General features: G+C 31.3%; 1 pseudogene; it reads left to right on the top strand.

The window, feature by feature from the left end:
* Nucleotides 1-5,622: 5,622 nt before the first annotated feature.
* On the top strand, nt 5,623-6,553 carry LOC114079501 (olfactory receptor 8K3-like; annotated as a pseudogene).
* Nucleotides 6,554-8,516: the final 1,963 nt, after the last annotated feature.

Below are 8,516 nucleotides of genomic sequence, written 5' to 3'. Positions count from 1 at the left end.
AAAGCTATATTTGATTTTCTTTGACTTTCATCCACATCGAATTGAGAAGCTCCCATAATTGCAATTATAAGGAAGTACATATTTATTTCCGAATTTCTTGATAAAATACTATCAAGTTCTAATAAAAGTTAGCACTGTGGGCCTAGACTATTCTTCACAGAGACATAAAGACCTGATTCCTGTTCCCAGTAATCTATCTCATCCTTAGATCTATGCAGCAGTCTAACCATAGCTTGTGTTTCAGTCACATAGGCACAAAATCCTGGGTGTCATCTAAGAACTGACTGATGAAGGTTAATTTCTTCCTCTTTTATTACACTACCTGGCACGGGCATACACTCATTCCTGCTCAGTTTCTGGATGTTTTCTTTTGACTTATACAATTCCTGTGAGGCTCTTGCACATGCCACCCTTACTGAGGGCTCAAGTATAAAAATGAAAGTTAAGATAATCAGAAAAGGATATCTACTCTGCTCATGTTTATTCCTGCTCCCCATGGACACCATTTTTAGTGCAGAAATGTCTCCTTCAGTGTTCAGTTTCAGTGGTAATGTTTTCCCCTCTTCCTTCATCTTCATTTATTAAATTTAAATTATATACTGTGATTTCATTATCTCCCTGGGTGTTTCCCTTTAGCCATTAATTATAGCACAGCAATATCTCTAGTACATAGAGTGTATAAGTTTTTCCCCCCAGTGGTGTTAATAAAACTAAAGAAAACTACATACAAAAAGCATCTCATTCCATAAGATATTCCTGAAGGGAAACATTACATTGGTTTTCTGTCCTTAGGTATCATGTGATCCCTTCCTTCAAATGTCACAACCAAGTCATGGACAGTGATATCCATTATCTGTGCAGATCCAAACAAAAATTGACTTGAGGTCCCTCAAATTAATTATGTATTTAAATGGTAAGTATGTGAATTTATAGTTGATCAATGACAAATGGTAGATATTGCTTATATTTGGTATAGGAGAGAACTGGATAGGAAAAGGATCAGAATTCACAAAAAGAGTAAGGAGCGTAAAAATATTTCCAATATTAGAAAATATGATTTTTATGGGCAAAATAAAGACTGACTAATAAAAAATTGTAGTGAATGGGGTTGTTACTCAGTGGTAGAGTGCTTGCATAGCATGTTTGAGGCATCCAGTTCAATTCTCAGCATTGGATATAAGTAAAATAAAATAAAGGTCCATTAAAAACTGAAAATATTTTAGAAAAAAATATAAAATTGCAGGTTCAATCTTATTAATATATAAGAATTATGAAAACAATGATTAGTTTAGCAAAATACATAGTTTTATTTTTATTATATACAGAACCCTTAAGATTAGTAGAACCCCCTTTGCTTATTATAATATTTCAAAAATTGGGTAAATTCATGATAGAACCTTCTGTGAGCACACCAAAAGTAAAATCTCCATACACCAAAACTATAATAAACAAATGAAATAGACAATTTTTATTTCATGTAATAGAAACTATTTTCAAGAATGCATACAATATATAGGCAAAATATAAAATTAGGCATTTCTACAAAAAGTACACACATAAAACAACTGAATATATTATACCTAAGTTTATGTAAAATAATTATAAAGGTAAGATTCATATGCTGTAAATTAAAGTATTTAAATTGCAAGGGTATGGTTTAGTGGTAATTACTATGTTCACAATGTAGTGCAATATAGTTCTAAAACATTTTCATTGATACAAAGCAGTTGTAAAGAAATTTCTTCCCATGTCTCCTCTTCCTTTAGCCCCTTGTAATTTGTTTTCCATTTTTATTTATTTTTCTATTTTGCATGTTTCAAAAAAATCATAGTAAATGTAATCCTTGTTATCTATCTGCTTTGAATTTATTTTCAATATTTATACTTAAAATAGCATGTACAGGAAGTTTGTTCCTTTAAAAAACATTTATTTCATTATGTCTAACATGAAATCTACATTCTTAAAATTTTCAGATGTACAATACATTGCTTTTTACTATAAGCTCAATGTTTCAGAGCAGATATCTATAACTTGTTTTGTGTGCTTAATTGAAACTGCCTGTCTACTGAAAATCCTCATTCTCTACAATCTCCACCCCTTTGCAATGACCATTCAACTTTTAGATTATAAAAGTTTGAGTATTTTCACTAGTATATGCATGTGGGGTTATATAATATTTGTCCTTTTGCAATTGTTTAATTTCATTTAGCATCATGTTTTTTAGGTTTATCTATAAGTTCACATCTTGAGGTGTATTATCTTTCAAATATAATTAATATTCCATCATGTCTATTTGTCACACTTTATATATTCACTCATTCCTAAGTGGATGTTTACATTTTTTCTACAACTTGGCTATTTCAAATTTCCTTGTAATACACATGAGAGTACTAACATTTCCTCGAAACACTAGCACCATTTTTGGGAGGGAAAGAAAAAAAATGGAATTTGGATTGTTGGCTCATATTACCAATTGCAATAAATATGTAAGTCATTGTTGAACACAAATTGTCCCTGACAATTAGTGGATAACTTCTAGGCCTTTCATTAAGTTCTTAAATGCTCTAGGGTTAAACTAGTTGCTTGTCATCTCCTTTGGGAGAATCCCAAAGGTGATAAAAATGCATAAATTGTCCTCACAAATGCCATGTTAAAAAGCAAATAGGAGAAGTAAGAGAGACTATCATAAACCTAATAAAGACAGAAGGTGTTATGTCATACTGTATGGTACAATACTTACAGAAATGTTCACATTTTGCCCTGATTTTGCCATTTAATGTAAGTGACCATTTCCAAAATCAGTTTCTGTGCTTTCTACTATTCCATAAGGCCTTAGCAAAAATGGGAATCACTTTTTTTTTTCCTTCATGCTAATTTTTGTGTATATTCAAATAGGTTGAGAGAAACCATCTTGGAAACATGCAATTTCTGTGTGCTTATAAAATATTTGATTCAGTATACATATATGATTTTATGTCTAATGGAAGCCAATAGTGGAAACAAAGTAAAAAATGATGCAGATTTTTTTTAATTATAGAATTTGCAGTGATCCAGTCTTTCACTTTGATGTACTTCCAAATACTTATTTAGTGACATTAGATTTTATTTGTAAACCTTTCAAAATAGTTTGATGAAGAAAGGGGGTTTTCTGCTTCATATTGAGACATTGAGAAATGAAATGCATTATATGCAAATCCAGAGTCTTTTGAGTTCCCATTTTACAGTGATGAGAAATGTTCTTCATTTTTGCAGTGGAATCTGAGTAAATTTTTCTCAGAGAAGTGTTAAATAACGAAATATCAGTATTAAGAGAAGTCAGATAATGGTGAAAAGTTGCTTGATTATCTCCATTCAAATTCAAAGGTGGTAAGAAGAAACTATTTTTTAAAAAATCTTAACCTTGTGGGAAATTTGATACTTACCACTTTATTTTTTAAATTTATCTTAATTACAAACTGAGCCAAAGCATTTTTTTAAAAAAAAGCCTTATATTGTTTATTTTTGGATTTATTAAAGGTATTTCTCTAGTGTTGTGGTCTAATATATTTCAAGATTCATCTAATGTAAGAAGGTGTATCTGTGAAGCAGGGTGGAATTAAGTTAACCACTGCAGATTCAGCAATATTTTATATTTCTTATATGTAAATTATATGTGATCAGCTTTATATTTAATGTTATGAAATTATAGAATATTATTTCCTCATAATTCATTTACAGTATCTTTTCAATACAACTTAAACTGTAAAGTATGTCATTTTCATTTATTGTTCTTTTTATTTAGAAATCTTTGCTGCCCACAAATTTTATACCCATAAATATTATCTAACCTTCCACGCTCTATACCTGTTTTTATGCTACACCATTCAATCTCTTGGTTATTAAAGGTGTTTGGATATGTTTCTTGGCTCTTTACACATACTTTTCTGCATGATGGGCTAATTAACTTTAGGAGGAATTTCTTGTGAACATGATGCACAAGAGAATTTCAAATCAAATCCAGAAATATGTCATCATTGTGGAATTTTATTTTTCTCTATGGTATTGTCTACCACCCTAAAAGTTTTATACACTGCGGAAATTTATAATATTTATTATAAAAGTATTTCAACCTCTTATTCCTCCTTATAATATAGGGATTTTATGAGTCTTTGTTGTATAAAACCAGTGTCATTGAACTCTCTTTTTGCTGATTTACTCTGATTTCTTCATATTTATCTAGGCTATTACACATAACATAATTCATATTTGTTACATATAAGTAAAGATATTTCAATTATAATGACAATTCCCCCAGGGAAAGGCTAAGATTTTAAATGAATTTAAATCCAAACAACTCACACTAAAACATTGCTGAAATATTTGTGACACTTAAAAGATGAGTAATCCATTACTGCATTGCTCCATTTGTCCAATTTTAGACAGGTGTGTCTGTTGGGGTAGGATGCGACAGAGACTAGAATAGCTTGCATGTATTCATCTTTCTCCACCTGTTATTCACCCGTCCATCATGTTAGCCCTGATAAAGTGAGGTTCATGGGCTGAAGAATATTCATATACTCATGTAAAAATTCTTCTTTCAGGTACTTGTCACCACTTAAACAAATAAGAGTAAAATCATAAATACATATATACACGATCTTTGAGAGCTATGTACAGATAGCATAGGCAAATTGAATCAGTAAGTCATCCTTCATTCTTCTCAATGCACCTCAAAGACATTTTTAGCTTTATATATGAGTGTAAAGAGCTGTTGTTAAATTATTTGCACAAAGTAAACTATATACACTAAGTTAATGTATAACATAGACCATATCTGTATATGTACATATTTTTTTCTGTTTTTTTATACAGATACAATTTCCAATGTAATCTGTAGCAGCTTTCTACTCATACATCTACCAAGTTTTATAGTTTTATCACTAACACCTGTACAAACAAAGAATTTGTAGGACTGTGTACTAAAGTAGGATAATATATGCATTTTTGAAATGTATTATTAGAAATATTTAGTATATGATTGGAATATAAATGATTTTATTAAATTAATAAATACAGATCTACATGTCATCATATAAATAACAGATGCAAAAATTTAGGAACAATGTAAAAGTAGGATAACCATTCATCTATCATCCAAAGTTCTAGAAATGTTTATACTTTCATCATTTATGCTTTCTATATCCATATAAGTGTACCTGTATCATTGTCTGCCTATTTTTTCATTGAATTCTCAACCGTGGAACAATGTTATGATATGATTATTGAAATGGACTAGAGGTAATATATAATAGATTGTTTAGCAGCTTAGCTGACATCTACAAATTAGATAAAAATAGCCATCCAACTCTCAATTGTGAAAATGAAAATATCTTTAAGCTAGTAAAATGTTCTTTAGCAATAAAATCATCTAAGAGCAGCTGTTTTACATTTATCTCTGATTTTTCATATTTTATTTGTGAAAATAAAATATGAAATGTTTACTTGTAAGCATTCTAAATTTTAAAGTTTAAATATATCTCATGTATATTAGCTTTGCATAATGTATATTCCCCTTGCAATAATAATTGAAATCTATTCATTTTGCTACTATGTCTTTCCAGAAGAGACTTTCTAATCAACTGAATGGAAAAACACAACCTCACAGTGGTACATTAATTCATTCTGAAGGGTATCTCCTCACGTGCTGAGCTGCAAAATATACTCTTTGGGCTGTTCCTCATCATCTACATGAGCACACTGGTGGACAACTTGGGCATGATCATCCTCACCAAGGTGGACCACAGGCTCCAAACACCCATGTACTTTTTTCTCAGACACCTGGCTATTACAGATCTTGGTTATTCTACAGCTGTGGTCCCAAAATTTTGTGGTGGATCAAAATACGATCAACTATTATTTTTGTGCTACACAACTAGCTTTCTTTCTTTTTTTCATTTCTTGTGAACTTTTTATTCTGTCAGCAATGGCCTATTACCGCTACATGGCCATCTGTAATCCTCTCCTCTACACGGTCATCATGTCACAAAGGGTATGTCTCTTGTTGGTGGCAATCCCCTATCTCTACAGTACTTTTTTATCTCTTCTAATCACCATAAAGATTTTTACTTTACCCTTCTGTGGCTACAATGTCATCAGTCATTTTTACTGTGATAGTCTCCCCTTGCTATCTTTGCTTTGTTCAAACACACATGAAATTGAAGTGATAATTCTGGTCTTTGCAGCTTTTGATTTGATTTCCTCTCTTCTGATCATTCTTGTGTCCTACCTGCTCATCCTCATAACCATTCTCAGGATGAAGTCTGCTGAGGGCAGGCGCAAGTCTTTCTCCACCTGTGGATCCCACCTGACAGTGGTCATAGTGTTCTATGGGACTTTGATATTCATTTATTTGCAGCCGAATTCAGGTCACTACTTTGACACTGATAAACTGGCTTCCGTATTTTACACCCTGATCATCCCCATGTTGAATCCCTTCATCTATAGCTTGAGAAACAAAGATGTAAAATATGCCGTACAGAGGACATGGAAAAAGATGTGGAATATTTTTTCTTAAAAGTAGCATAGAATTTAAGTCAGACAAGTCATACAAATACCTGCATTATGGGGCTGGGGCTGTAGCTCAGTGGTAGAGCACTTGCCTCGCTCACATGAGGCACTGGGTTAGATCCTCAGCACCACATAGAAATAAAATAAATAAATAAATAAATAAAAATATATATATATATAAACAAATACCTGCATTTGATTCTTTTGGAATGTATAGAAAGCAAAAGTACACTCATTATATATTTAAAAATTGGTCTTTTGTTATTAGTCAGATTTCTAAATATTATAAATATGTAAGTGAACAAAATGATAAAAATTGTTGCTTTACTTGATGGGAAGAAATGAATTATAAACATAATAAATCAGTAAATGTTATAGTAAAGTAATGTGTGTTTAAAGTCCTCAGATCCAAAGTTCAGGTAGAATAGTATGCTGTATGGGAATGAAAAAAAAAAAATCTACCTATTTATCTATCTATACACATACAAACACACACACACACATTTTTTTTGAAAAAGGAATTGAGATTTTTTTTGTTGTGGTTTTTATAGTTTCATGTATGACAATAAACTTTTCAGTATCCACATGTGTGTATGTTTGTTATGTTTGCTTCCTTTATTGGATAAGAAAAAACATTTTGTTTTAAGCTTTAAACACTTCAATGATGGTATCAAAATCAACTTTTATTGTAACTTATTGCAAAGTGTTCAGCAGAAGATCTATCTTCTTGAAATATTTCCACTGCATAATACAGTACTTTTGTATTTAAATGTATAATACAATACTTTTAAATACATGTGCAATGTTTACAAGAGATCTCTAGAGCGTATTTAGTTTCAGTAATTCAGATTTTGTATTGACTGAAAATTTTTCATTTACCCCAGTTTCTATTACATGTAACTATTATTCTACTTTCTGATTCAATTTGAGAATTTTGGATACCTCATTAAGCAACTTAATGCGGTATTTGTCTTTTTGTACCTGGTTTATTTGATTTAGCATCATGTACTTCCAGTCTATCCATGTTATCTCATTTTAAAGTAGATTGTCTTTAAAATCTAATTCATATTCTACCACATCTAGGTGTCTCATTTTACATATCCATTATCGTTGGATGGATATTTAGGTTGATTCCACATCTTTGCTAGTTTTAATTACACTGTAATGAAAATGATAGTACTAGCATATCTCTGAGATGTTTATACAAGGGCTTTTTGACAAGTCCTTGAAGCTGGATTACTTGCTCTTACACTCTATTAATAAATAAATAAAGCCACAGTTGAACATAAATTGTCCCTGACAGTTAGCAGATAAATTGTCCAAATTTCATTCAGCTTTCAAATACTTTGGGGATAATCCACTAATTGTTTAGCACCTCCTCAGGGAGAGTCTCAAATATGAAGAAAAAAAAAACTTCCATAAATTTTCCTCATAAATGTAATGTTAAGAATCACCTGGAAGAATCAAGAGAGAAGGTTCATTATAGGTAACAAACACAGAAAGTGTCATATGGTGCTGTATGCTGCCTGTACCTACAGAAATGGTCAGTGTGCTCTGGCTTTGCCATCTGATGTAAGAGACCAAACCTTATTCAATTCTGTGCTTTGTACAGCTCTGTTGAAGTCTGAGCAGTAAGAAGTCCTCCATTCTGTTCTCTGAATGCTAATTTTTAAATATTTTCAAATGAGTTGAGAGGGTAAGAATATTTGAAACTCATTCTTTGTGTGTGTGTTTTAGAAAATATTGAATTTCACACACACATAAAATTTTATTTCTGAGATCACCCAAAAATGGGAGGAAGAGAAACCTTCAAGGATGATGATTTTTTTTTTAATGATAGAATGTGAAACTTCAGTGACTCAGTGTTTTTATTTATTTATTTATTTATTTATATTTTTTAGTTTTCGGCAGACACAAAATCTTTGTTTGTATGTGGTGCTGAGGATCCAACCCGGGCCGCATGCATGCCA

Source organism: Marmota flaviventris, chromosome 9 (genome assembly GCF_047511675.1).
Source record: "Marmota flaviventris isolate mMarFla1 chromosome 9, mMarFla1.hap1, whole genome shotgun sequence".
NCBI lineage: Eukaryota > Metazoa > Chordata > Mammalia > Rodentia > Sciuridae > Marmota > Marmota flaviventris.
Note: the sequence above shows the minus strand (reverse complement) of the source record. Positions and strands in the feature narration are given on the sequence as shown.